At 39.2% G+C, this 21,424-nt stretch overlaps 1 protein-coding gene across 2 annotated transcripts in view; it reads right to left on the bottom strand.

Annotated features, from left to right (window-relative positions):
• The window catches only part of MPP7 (membrane palmitoylated protein 7), a 256,221-nt gene that overhangs the window by 234,134 nt on the left and 663 nt on the right, over positions 1-21,424 (bottom strand). The window contains exon 1 of one of the 2 annotated variants that reach the window (XM_027841613.1): positions 17,444-17,479. The exons of the other annotated variant lie outside the window; for it this stretch is intronic. The gene's annotated coding sequence lies outside the window, so the exon portion shown is untranslated. Of the gene's footprint in view, positions 1-17,443; positions 17,480-21,424 lie in introns of those variants that run through there. 2 annotated transcript variants of the gene reach the window in all.

The raw sequence follows: 21,424 nt of genomic DNA, 5'->3' as shown, positions 1-21,424 counted from the left end.
TGGGAGTTTAAAACAGTAGGGGGAGTGGAGCTGGCCTCACCAAAGATGATTCCCACTGTGATGAAAGAAATTCGGCAGAATTCCAGTTGAGGCAGGTTTTTCTGTGGATGATGACATCCTCTAGATACTCCTATTGCCAGGTGACTTTCTATTGCCTGAATCAAGTCCTCAAATACTAAGAAGGCTCCTAGAAAAGATCTATAAGTACTCAAAAGAGTTTGACCTGAACATACACAAAGAAAATATCAAGAGGGATGAAGAATGCTTATCACTCATATTGAAACATGCATTTCTATGGAAATCCTACAGAGTTTGTCAATTAGTCTGTCTATTTGGGATAGATAGTACAAATAGACAAGCTGGGCCCAAAGTTTAAAAAGGATGAGAGTAGGTTAGATGGCCTTTGAGAAACTGCACCTTTAGTGGCTCCTAGTTTCCTCTAAAATCAATGTTTTTAAATATCAACACTCTTTGGATCTTGCTGTCTGGCAGTGAGACATGGAATAAAACAATTTCTGAAAAAGTGAAAATGAATGGCACTCAGAGAGCAATGGGAAGGTAAGAGATGTGTGTGAGCAGGCTGCAACCTATAACCACAGAGGACCTTCAAAGAAGAAAAGGAGTAAAACATGGTATCAAGGACATGTATGTTAAAAAGAGAAGATAAGCTGGTCCCCCAGCAAGGGAAGAAATCTAGGAAAAGACTCAAGCACGATGGGTGGACTTCCCTGGGAAAAATTTGTGGAAGGACATGCACAGGATGGACAAAGATGGGTGGGCTGCAATCTGCAGGCCTGGAGAGAACTCTCAAGATGAGATCACAGACGAATTTGAGTATCTGAGAGAGAACCAAGACTGTTACTGCAGGTGTGACCACCAGGGCTGAGCTACTCCAAAGTCAAAAGCCATTTTTGCATAATTTTCCCACTGTTAAATAACAGTCTCTCAAATCTAATTTTTCATTAGGAAGAGCAACTAAATAAGCTCCTAATTAAGTATAAAAGTTTCCATACAGTCTATTATTATAATATTTTGGTTTTAACATTTCACCTTGTCTAGCCCAAAAAAGAATGAAAATGAATAAAAAAAGTAAAAGTTAAGATAGTAAGAATAGCTAAAATGAAAACAAAAACTGCAAAATTCCTTCTATTTAATTTTGAATTGCCTGGAAGTGGAGAGGGTGAAGGGGAAAAATTATCAGCAGTTCATCCTACAAACCTAGATAATTCATGTTTGGCTACCATTGTCAGGATGTATTTTTCACATTTCTTTGGCATTTATTCTTTTAGGAATTGTTCTAGTATAATAATATTCAATATTCAGTGCACAGTTTGGCACTTCTTACAGTAAATGGGTCTTACCAAAAAACCACCTAGGGGCAGCTAGGTGGTGAAGTAGATTGAGCTCCAGCCTTCGAGTCAGGAGAACCTGAATTCAAATGTGACATCAGACACTTGACACTTACTAGCTGTGTGACCCTGGGCACGTCATTTAACCCTGATTGCCTCACCAAAAATAAAAAAAAACTACCTAGAAAATCTAAAAAGTAATTTAAAAAAAAATTTCTAAACTTACCAGTGAAAATTTTTTCACCTAAAAAACTTACCACTACAGTAATGTTAAACTCTATTAGCCTTGAATTACTACATTTTTATTAGCATTCTAATTTCTAGATAAAGAGATAGCCACAACAAACAGTTGAGACCAACTTTTTCATACTCATTCACAATCTGTAAATTTGATCTGTATTGTACGTTGGTTTAGTATGATGTACACAGGTATTTTTCCATAGTTGTGGTAATAGAAAGGTAGGAGAACAGCACTCTAATTCACTGGTGTTAAATTTTAGACTTGAAGTTACTAAATTATTTATACCCTTTAACCCAGAGATTCCAATACTGTTTACAGCCCAAGAAGATCAATGATAGCCATACAAGACCCACATATACAAAAATAGTTACAGCAGCATTTGTAAATAAATAAATAAAATATGGTAACAAATTATGTGCCTATAAAATTCTCGTTTTTGTAGTACTGAAATGCTTATTTTTGTTGGTGATTGTTAAGTTCATGCTAAAAAAATAAATTACCAAATTATGTGCCCATTCACTACAGAATGTTAAAACAATTTGTAGTACATGAATGTAACAGAATAACAGTACAGCATGATAACAATATGAAGATTTCATAGGAACATGAGAAAACCTGTGCAAAGAAAAACAAAATGAAGAAAGCAGACCCCAAAAACCAGTATCCACAATGATTATAATGTTCTAAATAGAGTCAGATACCAACAGTGGTATTAGTTGATTAAAGAACAATTCTTAGTTTCTAAGTTTTTAAAAGTGAAAAGTGACATGCACGACTGTTTTGGGAAAAAGTACACTGTGGGAGGTTTAAGTATTTACTAGATGGTGTTTGCAATAAAGCAAAATGTTATCAATAAAGTCATTATAAAACAAAAAATTTTAAAGCCTTAAGCTTTGAAAACTGCTGAGCAAATAAAATGCTACATTAAACCAACTTAGTCGCTTAAAATACTGTAGAAAATATTCATTATTAGCACAGGATCAGAACTTCGTAACCAAATTAAGTCAATACAATTTCCAGTACTTATTTTCTCAGCTGCCTAATGACTCAGTGAGGTTAGGTTGCAAGGACACAATGCTTGCATTAGTTAGCGTTGCTAGAACTTTACTAAGTAGACTATATTTCTTTTCTTAGAATTCTACACAGCTCATAGTTTAAAAAAAAAAAAAAGCTAAGTATAAAAGTTCTACCCAGAGTGTCCCTCTTTCATCTGCTTTCACTTCAGTATCTTCCCCCACTGCTTCCAGTTGCCTACACCCTTAACAGGTATGGAAACTTCCGGTAGACTCCAATTCTTCTTTTAATGCAGCCATCAAAACACAGCAAAAAGAGAGATTACTACCAAGATTCATTGTATTCTCAGGGTTAGCATTCCTAAATCTTATCCAAAGGAGTTAATCTCATTAAGGAAATCTTAACAAGAGCAAGAAATTAGCAAGAACTACAGTATTCAGTGAAATTTTAACATAGGAGAAATGTTTTTCACAAGCCAACAGCAAAGAAAATAAATGACAAAACAAAGTAAACTTTGAAATTTAAAAACTACAGTTCGGTTGTTTTTGCTGTTACCAGTGCCCCCCGCTGCTTATTTATGTCTCGAACCCAGGAAGATGATTCACAAAGATAAAGATCCAAGGATAATTCTGGTAACCTCCCCTCCTTGCCCCCTAGGATTCTAGGATCTTGTTTGGAACTGGGCAGAAGGTCACAAGATAAAACATAAGGAATTAATCTGTACACCAAAAAGTATCCCACTGCCCTGGCTAATTCAGGCTTCTGAAAGCAAAGAGAAGGGAAAGCCAAGATCCTAGACTAGAGATGGGGACCAGAAGGCATTAGGATAAAAGATCCAGAGTTGTTGAAACTGCCTGCTACTCTGAATGGGAGTGGAAACTCTAGTCTTCCCAGTTTCCCTTTATTTCTAAATCCTTAATCCAGAGGTGAAAATAAAGACTCCTCCCATTTTATTTCCATGAGCCAAAGGTACCGGTGGTGGGAATCCTGTCCAGTCACATCCAAAGATCTAGAAGGGCAATAGCTGAATGAGAACATCTCCGTATAAGAGCATTTAATCTAATTTCCTTTTCACTTTATTATATATACAACAAACTGTCCATGCTAAGTTTCAGAATGCAATTGTAAGTAAACAGAGGGAAGAGTCTATGCACAGGTTGGGGGCTCAAGCAGACAGTAGATTTTAATATTTTGAACATCCCATTGCATCTCCTAGATTAATTCAAACTACTGAATTAATCTGCTAACTATTAAGTTCATCAGAACTACTTTAGTTAGCTTGGGGATTTAGAATCCAGGTAGGGGTGGCAGGGAGCAGCTTAGGAGTTTTGCAGCTGAGTCTTCTGGTGGCTAGTAAGCATACTGCAGCCTCTCAGGATAGGGCTACCTTCTGCAGGGCCCCAGAAAGATTGATAAGCACCACCTAATAGGCACCTCAGTCTCCATTATCATAGAGTGTTATTTTTTCTTTCTTGTAGACTTGAGGAAAGCAACTCCAAAACCAAAAGGAGACACACAAAGGTCAATGTTACATTTTGTAATTTAGGCCAGTATTGATAAAAAAAAAACTTTCCCTTATCTTTGGGGCAGATAATTTCTCCCATTTTAATATTTCTAATAAATACTTATACATACTGTCCAAAAAGGCTTAGTGCAGTTCTAATTCATTAAAGTTTATCATCTGCTAATTATGACATTATGCTGATTAAGCTGTTGTTAAGCTGATTACACTGTAATTGTATGTTGATGAGGCTGTTAAGGCTTAAAATTGCACTAAGACTTCTGGGACACCTTGTATTTACAATATTATATATCAATTCACTTCTCCGTATCCTAGACTCTTGTTGGTGAGAAACTTCTGACCCCTGAGAAAAGGACACAAAAGGTTCCAGTCTCCACTCTTTATGCTTCAAAGTACTGTGGGTCAAAGTAATAGAAATGGAGGTGATGGTGATGGTGATGGTGATGGTGATGATGGTGATGGTGATGGTGATGGTGATGGTGATGGTGATGGTGATGGTGATGATGCTAATAATAATGATAACAGACACAGTAATAATAGCTAGAGTTAGATACTAACCTTGTGATTTCACTGGCACAGGGAATTTCCAGGTGAGGAAATTTCCTCTACCAAGGTTATTTCAGTACCTTCTCTGAAACTTACAGCCTTTGAAATTTGAAAATTCCCTAGAGAACTAAAAGGTTAAATGACTTTCTAGGATCCCAAAGCCAATAATGTTAGAGCTGAGACTTGAGTCTAGGTCTTCCCAGCCCAAAAGTCAGCTCTCTATCCACTACACCATGCTTCTTGTTAACAATTAACATTTATACAGCACGTTACACAGTTTGTAAAGCACTTCCCAAATATTATTTCATTTGATCCTCACAACTCTATGGAGTATGTACTGTTATTATCATCCCGATTTTATAAATAAAGGAAATGAGGCTGCCACACTTGCCTAGGATCACACACCTACTAAGTATCTGAGGCTGGACACAGGTCTTCCAAAATCCAAGTCCAGCTCTCTATCCACTACTCCATGTAGCCTTTGAGTCTACTGGGAGACATGGATTCAATACCTACCAGTGACACACACTAACTCTATGACCACGGTCTAATGACTTTACTCCTCAGTGCCCCAGAAAACTCCCTAAGACTAAGTTAGGGGGATGATTGCCTATCTACGTGGCAAACAGGAATTTCCACATTCTGAAGTTGCCTACATTGATGAAATCACAGGTCCCAACCAAAATATGCATCTAAAAATAGGAATAAAATCAGTACTAGCTGGTAAGGACATGTAAATCATTTGCTCTCAGACTCCAATCACCATTCACTCTGACTCCCAAGTCCAAAACACTCCTCCCTGGACATCACCTCCCTATTACTGTTGTGTCCTCTTATTAGAATGTAAGCTACTAAGGGCAAAGATTGTCTTGTTTCCTTGAATTTGTATGAGTAGCACTTAGTACACTGTGTGGCAAATAGTAATCACTTAACAGATGTTTTCATTCATTCCTTCATGTACATGTTATTCACACACACACCTCCCTAGAAGGTAAGCTCTTTGAAGGCAAAGATCATTGCTTTTTTTTTCCAATCCCTAGTGACTATCACAATGCCTGACATAAGTAGCTGTTTGCTAAACTGAATGGTAAATATTTTTAACTATTTTGGAAATGGAAAAAAAAAAAACAGAGATCTAGCAAGCTGCTTGCTCCATACTGCCAAGAACTATTTGCATAGCGTAAAAGACTGAAATGTGTCAGGCTAGAAAATGATGTGAGTGAGTCAAGGAGCAAGAATAAAAAATAACACTATGGTGTCTTGAAAAGCATACCAGACAGTCAGGAGACCTGGATTCAAATCCAGCCTTCAGCAATCATTTACTATGCAACACTGGGCACAAAAACTCTCTTAAGCCTGAGTTTCTTCATCTGTAAAATGGAAATGATAATTATTTGCACCTCTTACTTCCCAGGACTGTTACAAAGAAAATGCTTCATAAAGCTTAACACATATATTGCATTGATATAGTACTTTATTATGATAACAGATGACTAGCCCAACTACTGAAGTGGTAACAAAACAAAGTCAAGGAACCCAAACACTGCTGCTAGTGCACTGGAAGTTCCCTCTATGTTAGATTTACAGAGAAAAGACAAGGAAAAGAATTGCATAAGTAGACAAGTTGCAGTCTTTGCCAACTGAGTATGCACTGATATGGATAAGATCATGAATTCAGCAGAATTTTTTTTTAAAAAGCATCTGATTTAAGTATTCCAATATAACTGCCTCTTAACATTAAGTTTTAAATAAATGGAGTCTTCCTTAAAATAATAAGTAGCATCTACCTAAAACCTTCAGCAAGCATTTTATGTAATGGGGACAAGCTAGAAGCATTTCCAATAAGATCAGAGGTGAAACAAGCATGTCCGTTATCACCACTGTTGTTCAATATGGTACTGGAAACATTAGCTTTAGCAATAAGAGAAGAAAAAGAAATTGAAGGTATTAAAATAGGCAAACAAGAAACAAAGCTATCACTCTTTGCAGATGATATGATGATATACCTAGAGAATCAAGTAAAAAACTATTTGAAATAATAACTTTAGCAAAGTTGTAGGCTATAAAAAAATCCACACAAATCATCAGCATTTCTATACACTACCAACAAAGCCCAACAGCAAGAGATGGAGAAATTCCATTTAAAGTTCTGTGGACATTATAAAATATTCAGGAGTCTACCTACCAAAACAAGGCCAGGAACAATATGAACACAATTATAAAATATTTCACACAAATAAAGTCAGATCTAAGTAAGTGGAAAAATATCAGTTGTTCATGGGTAGGCCAAGCTAATACAATAAAAATGACAATTCTACCTAAGCTAATTTGCTTACTCAGTGCCATACCAATCAAACTACCAAAAAATTATTTTATAGAGCTGGAAAAAATAATAACAACATTCATTTGGAAGAACAAAAGGTCCAGAATATCAAGGAAACTAATGAAAAAAATGCAGGGGAAGGTGGCCTAGCCATTCCAGATCTTAAATTGCATTATAAAGCAGCAATCATCAAAACTACTTGGTACTGGCTAAGAAAGAGAGTAGTGGATCAGTGGAATAGGTTAGGTATGTAAGACACAGCAGTCAATGACTATACTAAGCTACTATTTGATAAACCCAAAGACCCCAGCTTCTGGGATAAGAACTCACTATTTGACAAAAACCGCTGGGAAAACTGGAAAAGAAACTAGCCCTAGACCAAAATCTCACACCATATGTGAAAATAAAGTCAAAATGGGTTCATGATTTAGATATAAAGGCTGATATGATAAGCAAACTAGGAGAGCAAGGAATAGTTTATCTGTCAGATTTATTGAGAACAGAAGAATTTATGACCAAACAAGAGATAGAGAACATTATGAAAAGCAAAATGGATAATTTTGATTACATTAAATTGAAAAGTTTTTGCATAAAGTCAATGCAATCAAGATTAGGAGGGAAGCAAAAAACTGGGAAAGAATTTTTACAACCAGTGTCTCTGATAAGGGCCTCATTTCTAAAACATACAGAGAACTAAGTCAAATTTATAAGAATACAAGTCATTCCCCAATTGATAAATGGTAAAAGGATATGAACAGACAATTCTCAAATGAAGAAATTAAAGCCATATGAAATTAGTCATATGAAAAAATGCTCTAAATCACTATTGATCAGAGAAATGCAAATCAAAATAACTCTGAAGTACCACATCACACCTATCAGATTGGCAAAGATGACAAAACAAGAAAATGATAAATGCTGGAGAAGATATGGGAAAATTGGAACACTAATACATTGTTGGTGAAGTTGTGAACAGATCCAAACATTTTGGAGAGCAATTTGGAACTATGCCTAAAGGGCTATAAAGATGTGCGTACCCTTTGACCCAGCAATACCACTTCTAGGGCTGTATTCCAAAGAGATCATAAAAAATGTGAAAAGGACCCACACGTACAAAAATATTTATAGCAGCTCTGTTTGCAGTGGCCAAGAATTGGAAATTGAGGGGATGCCCATCAATTAGGGATGGTTGAACAAATTGTGGTATATGAATGTAATGGAATACTATTGTACTATAAGAAATGATGAGCAGGTAGACTTCAGAAAAACCTGGAAAGACTTGTATGGAATGATGATGAGTAAAGTGAGCACAACCTGGAGAATGTTGTCCACAGTAACAGTCACGTTGTGCGATGACTAAATTTGATAGACTTAGCCCTTCTCAACAATGCAAGGATCTAAGACATCTCCAAAAGTCTCATGATGGAAAACGCTATCCACATCCAGAGAAAGAACTATGGAGTTTGAATGCAGATTGAAGCACACTATTTGCCATTTTTTTTCTTCTGTTTTGTTTCTTTTCCTCTTTCTTGTGCTTCCTCCTATTGGTTCTAATTCTTCCTTACAACATGACTAATGTGAAAATATATTTAATAGGAATATATACGTAAAGCCTATAACAGATTGCAGGCCGTCTCGGGGAGGGAAATGGGGAGGGAGGGGAAGAAAATTTAAAACTCAAAAGCTTATGGAAGTGATTGTTGATAAATCAAAATAAATTAATAAAAATTTAAAAAAAAATAAGTCTCCTCCAGTTCTTAAAAAAAATTACAAGTTTTACATGACTATGTGGAAATTATGTTTTACATTACTGCACATGTATAACCTATATCAGATTGCTTGGGGGGGGAGAAAAATTTGGAACTCAAAATCTTTCAAAAAATGAATGCTGAAAATTCTTTACATGTAATTGGAAAAAATAAAATACTATTAAAAATAAAGCAAAAAATTATATTTTAATTGCTTGAAATCAATTAGAGAGTCAGTGGACAAATACATAGTATCAAAAAAACAACTAAGAAATGTGTTCAAATGCCTCAATTTACACGTCAAGCACATTACAGGCTATATGAAGACCATCTCAATGAGTACCAGCCATATAATTAATGTCACTGGTATTACATTTTGGAACCCTTGGGAGAGTTATCAAATGGCAAAATCAGACTTATCATTAATGTCAGGTTTCCCCTATGGAACAGAAGGGTCAGAGATAGGCATAGAGACTAGGCCTGTGATTTCACTAATAAAAACACTTCCACATGAAAAACTCTATCAATGCAGGTCATCCCTTCTCTGAAACTTACACTCTTTGAGAGTTGCCTAGACCAATGGTAGATTAAGTAACTTGCCCAGAATCACACAGCCAATACCAGAGGTAAGACTTGAACCCGTGTCTTCCTGGTTTTGAGGCCAGCTCTCTCCCTATTCTACCACCCTGCCTCTCAACATATAAGAGAGAAAAAAATTTAGTTAGCTTATCACCTTATGACCTTTGTGGGTATGACACATATATAAATGGACCTGTGATCTCCTCAATTTGGGTAGCCTCCAACAACACAAATTGTAACTCCTCCTGTATGACTTTTGTCCATTACTTCACCCTAAGTTTACCACAGTTCACCCGACATGCTAAAGGCCTTCCTTGGGTTCTCCTAACAATTAACAGCACTATCACTGTCCACAAGTTATCCCTCGTTCTTGCCACATAACCAGCCTTTCTTCTTTGCCTATCATACAGCTCCTTGGTGACTTCCTTTCCTTCTCTTTTCATCTTCTACTCCTTTGTCAAAATCCCTTATTACTTAAAGCTTGCAGTCTACTCACACCTACAATATCCACTGACTATTTTCTGCATGATACTCATCTTTATTTCTTCAAAGGAAGTGCATTTCATGACACTGCCACATAGCAACATCAACATAATGTTAGTATTGAAAAGGTCTTTGCTTTTCTTGAAGCTTGGAGTCAGTGAAGGAGCTCTGTAATTTCCTGAAAGGTAGCTGGGCTGCTCTTCCATTCTTCTTCAGGCCCATCTCGTTGTCCACCTTTACTGTCTGTCCCAAATATACCAACTAATGGATAAACTTTATAAGTTGTACATCCAAATATGTGTCAAAATCCAAGCAAGAGATAGTCTTCATCTATGTGGACTTCCCTGTGTGGATAGACATGTCAAACTCTTTTGAGTGATTACAGATCTCTTCCAAGAGGCTCTGCAACGTGTTGAGGTTTTGATACAATCAGGATGATGTCATCCACAAATATTTGGAAGGCCCTCACCATTCCACTGGAAGTCTGTCTTTGACTTGGACTTTGAGCTAAATCTTTTCCATCAGAGTGAAGAATACTTTTTGTTCTCTTCTTCTGGGGCAGCCTGATGGTACAGTGGATAGAGCACTGGGCTTGGAATCAGGAAGACTCATCTTCATGAGTTCAAATCTGGCCTCGGACACTTAGCGGCTGTGTGACCCTGAAGAAATCACTTAATCCTGTTTGTCTCAGTACCTCATCTGTAAAATGAGCTGAAGAAGGAAATGGAAAACCACTCCAGTATCCTTGCCAAGAAAACCCCAAAATGGGGTCACAAAGAGTCAGACAGTACTTTACCTGATATTATTAGGTGATCATTAACCAAAGTTATTTGTTATGTTTTTTCAAGGAATGATATTGATACATGGAAGATACCTTGTTGGAAAAGAGAATTATAAGGCAATGTTTTGTTCTATCCAATCCATTTTTTTAACAATGAACAATAAACAAAATAGAAATATTGCCTACATCTTGATGCAAGTCATTGATAAAAATATTAAACAATACAAGGGTAAGCACAGATCCCTGATATATTCAACTTTAGACCTTTTGCTAAGTGTCATAGTAGATAGAGGCTGAGCATAAAATCAGAAAGACATGAGTTCAAATCTGGCCTCAGACACTTACTAGCTGTGTGACCCTGGGCAACTCACTTAACTGTTTGCCTCAGTTTCCTCAACCATAAAATGATGATGATGATAATAATACCTACCTCCCAGGGTTGTTGTGAGGATCAAATGAGATGTTTATAAAGTGATTTGCATAGTGCCTGGCACAGAGTAGGTGCTATATAATGCTTATTCCCTTCCCACTGCACACCTCCTGCCACACTGACACTGAACTTGGTCATCCAACTAGTTCTGAATTTGGTTCCCATTTTATTAACATCTCAGCCACTTCTGTCTTTTCCACAAGAATAGTATGAAAAATGCTATAAAAAGCCTTGCTAAAATATCAGTAAACTGCATAAATGGCATTCCCTTCATTTACTAGTTTGGCAATGTTATCAAAAAAGGAAATCAGTTTAGTCTGACATGACTTCCCAATGAAATCGTGCTTTCTTTTCTAGATGTTTGCTAACCATTCTTTAGTGATCAATTCTAGATTTTTCCCAGGAATCAAAGTCAAGCTCACTTGGCAATAGTTGGCAGATTCTGATCTATTCCCTTTTTCAAAATTAATACAACATGTGTGCTTCCCCAAACTTCTGGCCCTTCTCTAATGTCACTGCCAGTAGCTCAGCAACACTTGCCACTTATTTCTGATGTGATTCACCTAGGCCAGGTGATTTGACTTCCTCAAGGGCAACTGGGTGCCCTCCTGACTATCTCCTTACTGATCTTAGGCATCAGCGACCTGCTACTCACTTTTGTTCTGTCCTTTCCAGCGTAAGGGTCAGTCTCCTTTGCAGAGAAGAGAAACAAGAGGAACTTCGCATCTCTACCTTCTCTCTCATCAAGTATCATCATCCCACACAGACAGAGCAAAGTGGAGACGTTCTTTCCCAAGAGAGCTTTAAAATAATATTTGTTGTCCTTAGCATTCTTTGACAGTTTTAGATCATTCTGAGCTTCAGTATTCCTGACACCACCTTCACAAGACTATGCCACATTTTTATATTCATACTCTATTACTTGGTATTTTGTACAATGTTTATGAACATAAACTAGCTGATAAGTCCCTGAACATCCACAGAAGTTGCTTCAGACAAATCCCATTTTCCTCCTCACTGAAATTGTTCCCCTTTGTTGTCTTCAGAATTTCCTTCTTCAGCATCTTCCATCCCCCCTGGGCTGCCTTCCTGTGAAGGATTTTAGTCCGTGGGATCCTCCCTATCCTACCTATCCCTGACGGTTTTGAAATCTGCTCTTCAAAAATCTACAGGGCATGCCAGACGTCCAGATTTCCTTTCCACCTCTATCACAAACTCTAGAACAGAGTAGAGGAGCCACTTCTCCCCAAGTTTTCCATTATTTCTACCACATCCATCAGATCTTCCCTCATAGTGAGAATTAGACCTGAAACAGAATTTCTCCTAATTGGTTCCTGTACCTTTTGAAGGATGAAATTATCACTAAGACAATAAATTACAAGTTTCTCTGTTCTTGGCAAAGAGAGACCTTCGGTATATGTCTGGATATCTGAAGTAACTCAAAAAATTTCTTTTTAATCTTAATTTTAAATGACCTTGAAGAGGTTAGTTTCATAGAACAGAATCATAGAATGTTAGGGCTGGGAGAGATCATAGAGATCATAAGTCTAACCCTCTTATTTTACTAAGTAACTTAACCCAAAGTTACATAACACCTTAATGCAACACCAACTTCACAGGGTTTTGTGAGGATCAAAGGAAAATGTACGTTGATAGTGTTGTAAACCTTCAATCCCTTATGAATGTTAGCTGCCATTATAATTACTGCCAGAACCAGGACTAGTACCTGATTTCTGGTTCCCTGTACCATGTTCTTTCCACTTCACTTCACTGCCTCTTAATTTTAACTCATCTGAAATTATTGTTCTGAGTATGGCAATTGCCTCCTAAAGTAGATGCTAACAGATATGTGTAATCTATATTCTGTCTAGATAAGACACTATCATTTAAACACGAACTTTAATAGAAATTACATTTAAGTTCCCAAAAGTTAATTCAGAGGTTAATTCAAGTTAGGAAGAAAAAGTATTTTAAGAAATTACTATTTAAATTCTGATAAATCTTGAACTTTAGCTGCACAACTGGTTTTAGTCTATGTTTAACCACAGACTTTTGCATTATCACATCAACTTTAAAACTCAAAAAGTAAAATATTTTTCCAATCTTAGAAAATATTTTATCTTATTTAAAATACTTAGAATATATGTAAAGGATATTTGGTTTTCTTCTCTTGGACAAGTCACTGCTTCATGGATAATTGTGGCCCATTCAACAAGATACAATTGGGTACACAGTTATATACCATATACTGTACATAAGCAACAAGGTGGTAGTAGGCCTGGAGGCCAGAATGAGTTCAAATTCTACCTCAGATGCTTCTGGCTATGCTACCCTGGGCAAATCATTTAACCTTCTAGTATGATACAGAAAGCACTTACAAATGTGGTTGCCAGCGTAAGTGTTAGACTTGAAGTAAAGGTAATAAGTTCAAATCTTGCCTTGGGCACTAGTCATATGACTCTGCTCAAGACACTTGACCTCTTGGCTTCAGTTTCCCTATCTGTAAAATGGGGATAATAATAGTACCTACAGTAAAGGCGGTTGTGAGGATCAATGAGATAATCTATATAAAGCATTTTGTACATCTTAAAGGCACTATATGAATGCTATTATTATGCCACGGTTTAAGTTCGAAGCTAAATAAAATACATTTGTATAAAAGTATATGAGTTCTATTTAAGAATTTTGAAATATAATTCATATTAAGAATAGGTCGATTTTCAAGAGTTTAAAAGATACTGACCACTATAAAATTCAGATAGCATTATAAGATTTCAAGTGTTATTACCATTTTCCCTTTTCTTTAAAATACCATTTCACAAATTGCCAGCTCTAATTTTGTTTTGCAGTCATAGAGCATGACTGCAAAAATGTGTTTATCTCTTCAAATTAGTAAAAAAATAAAGCAGCAATAATCACACACATTCTCTCTCTTTCTCTGTCTCTCTCTCTCTCTCAATTCAAGTCTCAATAATTTAACAGGCACTGCACCATCTAGTGGAAATAGGGTGACCAAAAAGGGAAAATTCTCCCAACTGTGAAAAGAGCCCTATGGGGATTAAAAAAAAATAATATAGCATACACATAAATACCCATGTCTTCTCACTCTTCGATATTTCAGGGAACCGATTTATTTCTGCAATTAGCCAAGGTTAGAGAGTCCCTTTCTGAAATTTATCCCTTGGTGGTCATAATTTGCCAATAAATTACAATACATTGAAAGTGAAAGGCAAGACCATAAGCAAAAAAAGAAAAGCAGAGCTGTTCAGCCAAAGTTTGAGAAACACTGAAATTATATGCTTTACAAACTAGCTAAATAATTCTGTCAAGTCATACATGTGTTATGTACAGCAGGTATGTTTGCCAAGAAAACAAGGGATCATTTCATGGTTAGGATATTCAGCAATTCATAAAATTGATTGGGTTACTAAGGAGTAGTAAATTAAATTAACCTAATACGTCTCAAGAGTTTCTATAGTCTGATGTCAGTTTAAGCATCTATTTACATCTGCCTATCAGAATAGGTACTTGCATAAACCAGAATTAAATTCACTTACTTTTTAAAGGTGGAAATGCATAGTCAGTCTAAGGAGAAAACATTTTTGGTTATTTCCCCCCCCCATTATCCTAAATTTTTACAGACATTTTCAAAAGCAAGGTTTGCATTACAATCTTCCCACATTAGACTGTGAGCTCCAGGAGAGCAGGGACTGGTTTTTTGCCTTTCTTTATATCTTCAACACTTAGCACAGTGCCTGGCACATAGTAGGCACTTGAAAAATACTTGATGACTGAGTAAATCAAAGCCACACCACAGAACATTTCCATGTACACTTACAAAATATATGTTAACAAGTTTGAAACATGTCAAATTTAAAAACCAGGTTTTCATTTGAAGAAATTAACCTATTTATTTAATGGAACATTAACCTTTATGATAAAGCAAAGCCACACAGCTGTGAATCTGCTTTATAAGAAAGCTGGTATAGTTTACTGGACAACTCCTTTTCTTTGCTAGATGGCATAAATACATAACCACCACAACACTGAGTGGTACATTTGCCTCTACCTCATGTCTATCATAAATAAATACTTATTTCAGTCAGTCAAAGAGCATTTCTGAAGCATCTACTCTGTGCCAGGGACTGTTCTAAGGGCTGATATTCATAACAAGCATGAAGATGAACTGGGAACAGTTATGGAAACCTAGCCTTTTTGTTGTTGTTCAGAGTTTGTGTTAGTCATGTTCAACTCTCCTAACCTTTTTCAGAGGGTTGGGAGGGAGGTGGGTTGTTTCTTGGTAAAGATCCTGGAGTGGTTTGTCATTTCCTTCTCCAGCTCATTTACAGATGAGGAAACTGAGGCAAACAGGGTTAAGTGACTTGCCCAGGTTCACACAGCTAGTAAGTGTCTGAGGCTGGATTTAAACTCAGGAAGATGAATCTTCCAGACTCCAGGTCTGGCACTCTATCCACTTTGCCCCATCGCTGCCGAAAACCTAACCAAACTCATGGACTAAATCCATCCCACGCCCTGGATAGGAAATCAAGTTAGTCAAAGTAAAATCATCCACGGTTTTCAGTTTTCCTACCTACAAAATGAGTATAATATGTAATGACGTTGTTGTTGTTCAGTCATGCCCAACTCTTCCTGATTCTATTTAGGGTTTTCTTGGCAAAGATACTGAAGTGCTTTGCAATTTCCTTCTCCAGCTCATTTTACAAATAAGGAAACTGAGGTAAACAGGGTTAAGGGGCTTGCCCAGGGTCAAGCTAGCAAGTATCTGTGGTCGAATATGAACTCAGGTCTTCCTGAGTCCAGGCCCAGAGCTTTATCCACTGCACCACCTAGCTGCCCCATGTAATGATAGTAACTGACATTTATAGAGCTTTTGAGGCTTGCAAAACATTTTAAATCTATTACTTTTACTCGATCTTCACAAGAACCCTATGAGGAAAGTATTACAACAAGTATTAACATCCCCATTTTACAGATGAGAAAACTGACGCTAGGAAGTGTCTTCAGTGGGATCTGAACTCAGGTCTTAACCCAGAAGATTACTACAAAAACAAGGAATAAATTCAGCACAGAATTAACAACTCAATGAAAGTTCCTAAATATAATATTGAGCAATAAGATGTCTAACAGTGTTTTAGCAATCAGGAAAATATTCTCAGACTCATCAGCTTTTGAGTAAATTAGGGCAAAACATTTTCCTCTTAAGAGCTTCAATCTCTCCATCTGTAAAAATGGAGAACATAAATATGCCAGGAGAACTAGTGAAAAGTACAAAGTGCTTTGAATTCCTCAGATAAAGGAATATGATCACAAGTTACCTTTTTACAAATAAATCTAACCATTAGAACTACACTGAATCGGCTGGCAAGTACATACTATAATCCTGAAGCCTGGAAACCTTGTTTCTGAATGAAGGCTTTCTATCTGACTACTATTAAAAGGAATTACAACACAATCCTAGCCCCTAATCACCCAAAGACTAACTGAAAAAATCACCCCCCTCCAAAAGAACGACTTTACAATCCAGTTTTCTGTGTTTTAAGAGCCCAGTGAGGCCTATGGACCCCTTCTTAGATGAATGCTTTTAATAAAAAGGCATAAAATAAAATACGTGGGATTGCAAAGGAAACCCATTATGCAGAAACAGTTATTTTTAATTTTAAAAATAATTTTGAATTATTTTTAAAAGAACTTGATAATTTTAAGTTATTTCAAAAATTACTTTAAAATAATTTTCCAAAATAAATGGTTTAAAACAAGTTCACAGACGCCAGATTAAGAAGCCCCGACTGGGAGCCGCACGGATCAGGTCAAGGAGCACTTCTTGGGCACCTGCTATGTGCCAAGCACAGCGCAGACCACAGAATGCAGTAACATCCCCTCCAGATTTCCTCTTTTTACAGACCCGGGGCGTCCAAAGGCAGGGAAGGGATTGGCTGTGAGGGTCCCGGGCGCTTCCCGCGCCTCCCTCAAGTTTCCCACCTCAGCCTCGGGCGGGGTGAGTCACGCCGCCGGGTCGGTCCCCAGGTCAGCTGCAGGGGAGGAGGGGGGAGGAAAAGAAACAAAATACAAGAAAACGAGACCGAAAACAAGGTACACGTGGGGGGGCCCGAGGGAAGCCCCCTGCCCGGCTCGCGGCTCGGCCCCTCCTGCCTCCCTTCTCCCGCTGTCAAGCTCGGGGACGAGCACTTATGAGGCGCCTGCTGTGTGCGCGGCTCGGGCCGGCCAAGCGCGGGGGCTACAAAGGAAGTGAAGGTCGGCGCCGGCCGGCCGGCCGGCCGGCGGGGGGGGTCCGGCTCGTGTGCCCGCCCCCCCGGGCCCCGCCTCCCGCCAGGTGCCGCGGCCGGAGCCCGAGCCCGGGCCGAGGGCAGCCGCAGAGGCGGCTGGTGCGCGCCGGGACCTCCTTTACCTGCGGGGGCGACGGCGGCGGAGGCCTCGGGAGGCGCCGCCCGCTCCTCCGACCCCTGCTCCTCCGGCTCGGGCGCGGGAGTGAGTGAGGGCGAGGCGGCGGCGGTAGCAGCCGGGGAGCCGGGGGCCGCGGGCTCGCTCGCTCACATCGCCGAGCGCACACTCACTCACTAACTCACACAGACACACACACACACAAACACACGCGCTCGCGCGCGAGGCTACGGGGAGTCCGGCCCCCACCTCAGCTCCCTGGAGTCACCGCTGGGGCCCCCTCCCCTTGGGGGCGGGGTCACGGCGGGGAGGACCCTCATCGCCCCGCCCCGGCAGCCCCCCAGCGTGGGAAGGGCTTTCCCATTGGCACAGGCCGAGCGACGAGCTACCTGCTTCGCGTTCATTGGCCAGCGGGAGGAAGCTGCTCGCTACCCTAATTGGTCCTGGTCGCACCGGTGGTCGCCGCCCATAACCCGTCAATCAAGCGGCGCTCCGCCCCCTCTCAGCTCGTCTCCTCTCCCTCCCCTGGCCCTTATCCGCGCACACACCCCCTGCCTCCAGTCTTGTCAGGTCGCAGGTGGCTGCTCCAGCGTCCAAGAGAAACCGGCTAGGGGAAAGATTCTTATTACCTGACTCCTGATGCGAACTTATTATGCCTTGGTTCATTTTACACCTGCTCGACTCCTCACCTCCCTGTGAGCCTTGGTGACCCTGGAAAATAACCTCCATGCCAACCTTTCCCTAGAGCACCGAAAACCCTCGATTTGGGAGAAGAGAGGATGATTAGGGTAAAAAGTCCTGAACGGATGGAAAGTGTTGGCTACAGTGGATGAATGCAAACCTCTTGGTTATATGAGAATCTAATTTGGTGGAGAAAAAATTAAGGATGGTTACAGAAGAAAAGTATACAGTATAAGTATTCTCTATTATAAAAGTATGCGATGATTGCAGTCTCCACTTATTTTAAAAAGCTTTATAAATGCTAATGAGCTGCCCTACCCTTTCCAGGTGGACTGCTTTTTCCCTAAGTCATTAAATGTAGGTAGCACAGTACAATAAACAAAATTGTAAGGCAACTCCCTGATAAGAAGTATCAGGTTCAAGACAAAGCTAAAAGAAGAGGTGAGAGATTGAGAACAGTGTAGGGGAAAAACACACACACACACACACACACACATGTAACAGGAAAGAGCCTCAGAGAGCTCAAATGCCCCTTATTGCACAAATAGGGAAAGTGAACAATGACCATCAGGTCCAAGGTGTAACAATGGCGAGATTTGTTGGAATTTGGGAAAGGGGGAGGAGGGAATGGTGTGAAGAAGGAAAAACATTAATGACACCTAACGTATGGCAATTAACACAGCCTTCGGTGTCTCCTTCTAGTCGAATTTAGAAAAAGAGGGGCATCCTTCCTGGAGGATCAGCCCTATATTGAGGTTCAAGTCTAGCAATGGAGCATGCCGTGCAAATTAAGTCCCATCAAATTATCTTTTGTGTGAACTATAGAGCAATGGGCGAAATACAGAGTGACCACTCGGTAAAGGAAAAGGAAGCAAAATACCATGCCTAGCATGGGGACTTAGACACAGTAAGTGTTTAATATATATTTGTTGAATTGAATTGAATGGATGATGTAATAAGAGGCCCAAAATAAAGAAAAGACTAGATTCTCATTGGAATGGTTGGTAAAGGGGGGAAGAGGGAACCCTGATCTATTAGACCCTGGACCACTTCGGATGGGCCCTAAGGGGTCTGGTTCAGTAGTAAAGGACTCTTTGGCAACACCTTAGTCCCAAAGAAGGTAACAGAGGAAAGGGAATATGTTGGAAAAAAAAAAAAAAAGTAGTCTCTGAGCCAAGAAGAGATGCTCCCTCAACAGACTTTAAATAGAGAGACAACTTCTGCTCTCATGTTATTCTTACTTTCTCTGAAACTTGTGATGTAAAATTCTCTCTTTTAGGACTTTCCATGAGGGGGAAGAGGACCACCTCTCCCCCTTCCACTGTACCTGCATCGGTTGCTCCAGAAAGGATGGTAAGCTTGAACCCCCACGGTGCCTCTACGTTTCTTTTCCTAAACAAAGTAGACTGAATAGCAACCCTGAGAGATGGGCTTTTCGGGAGGGGCTATCTCAGGAGTTCCTGTGTTCTTCTTTTGAAGCCAGCTGCACTGCAAAAGGTGTCCCTTGCCCCTACTATAACACTTTCTAGGAAGATGATAACTACCCAAAACAACCTGAAGGAAGAGGAGGCCAAGCCTGGCCTGACTTGCCAGAAGACACACTTTGGCTGAGATCCTCAGATTGAGCAGAGCAGAGGTAAAAGTGGAATGAAAGCCTATCGATAAGTTCCACTAATGATTGAATAGTTAAGTCATCAACCTCCTAGGGGGAGTATAATAGGATCTATAGGTTACTGTTTGATAGTATTTGTCAAGGACACCAACGAGTCTTTTGTGTTTTAAGCATTTCTTTTGAATGTAAGAAATAAATAACTATCCCAGGGGTGGGGAACCTTCAGCCTCAGGGCCACCGTCCTCTAGGTCCTCAAGTGAGGCCCCTTGACTGAATCCAAACAGTGAAAGGGGGCCTTGTAGCCTCAGAGGCCAAAGGTTCCCTACCCCTGAACTGTCCTATACCTACCTGGTGATCTAAATTGTATACTTTTTTCATATCTATATTGTACACTTTTTACTCCCAGGAGCCAAACGTGAGTTTTAAATGATTTTTACTAGGTTAGAGCTCTGGTGTGGGGATGTAAAAGAACAAGAGAATGAGTGAAAAAAAACTGACTTCTTCAAGGAGAAGCTCTTCAAGGGCAGAGGCCAACCCATACCGAAGCCCAGAATGAGGAACCCTGTAGTGGGAGAGAATGAACACTCCAGCCCCACTTCAGTTTAGCTGGTCTGTAGTTACACTATTGTTCCTCAATAAGTTAAAGACACATTAGGTGGAAATGCATAAAGTTCATTAAAATGTCAGGACTTATAAGAAATTACTGCCCTAAATGATGATCAAGTCACATAAATTTAAAATATCTACAAGTGTTTCTGGCAAGCAAATTACATTTCAGATCTAGCCAGTTTTGCTTAAGTTGGACAGAGGGATACAGAAAACAATGTAGGGAGACTAGGAAGTAGCATACTGGGATGCCTGAAATTCTCCCATTAGTGTTTAGTTTCTTTAGGTTGATTCCCTGTCTGGGCTTGCTCTTTTAGTGTGAAAATATTGCTGGTGGGGGTAACATATTAAGTCCCTAATGCCTTTGCAACGAATGAATGTATTAAGATCTTTTTTCTCTAGGAAACTTTGAAAGCCCACGATGCCTAGGGGAAGAAACTAAAAAGTGAAGGCTGAAGCATGGAAAATCAGTATATTATTTCCTCTCATCTAGCAACAGCCCTAAATTCTCAAGTGAAAGTCAGATAAAAGTCTGAACACTTATCTCATTCATTCCTTTAACATAAGACCAAGAAGAAGTTCATACAACCAGTGGGGGGTAATCATTAATTGATGATGGTCATAATGATGATGATAAGCATGCTTCCAGTGGTTGAAAATGGGCTGTGTTATCCCTATTTGATCAAGATTATCAAAGGGTTGAAGGAAACTCATGCATTCAGACCCTGAGTCCTGAATTGGTTTGTCTGAGATCATTGTAGCATTGTTATTAGGTCCAGTGAACTTTCACAATTTTTATATATAAAACATTAAGTACCCACACATGCATGGCTATGTGCTGGATGGGCTATTTTCTGACTTCCTAGCTTCCATTATACTATAATTACAATTATGATGGAAAATAACCAGAAGGTAACTGAGGGCGACCGTCAGTCATCCCTTACTTTCCAGTTGAATGAACTAAGTCACACGTATTTCATTAAGGTTTCTCCTCAAGTCTCTTCTTTAAATACACACACACACACACACACACACACACACACACACACACACACACACACACACACACACACACACCCCCCCTACCCA

The sequence above is a fragment of the Vombatus ursinus genome, unplaced genomic scaffold (genome assembly GCF_900497805.2).
Source record: "Vombatus ursinus unplaced genomic scaffold, bare-nosed wombat genome assembly UNPS02014861.1, whole genome shotgun sequence".
NCBI classification, from domain to species: Eukaryota; Metazoa; Chordata; class Mammalia; order Diprotodontia; family Vombatidae; genus Vombatus; species Vombatus ursinus.
Note: the sequence above shows the minus strand (reverse complement) of the source record. Positions and strands in the feature narration are given on the sequence as shown.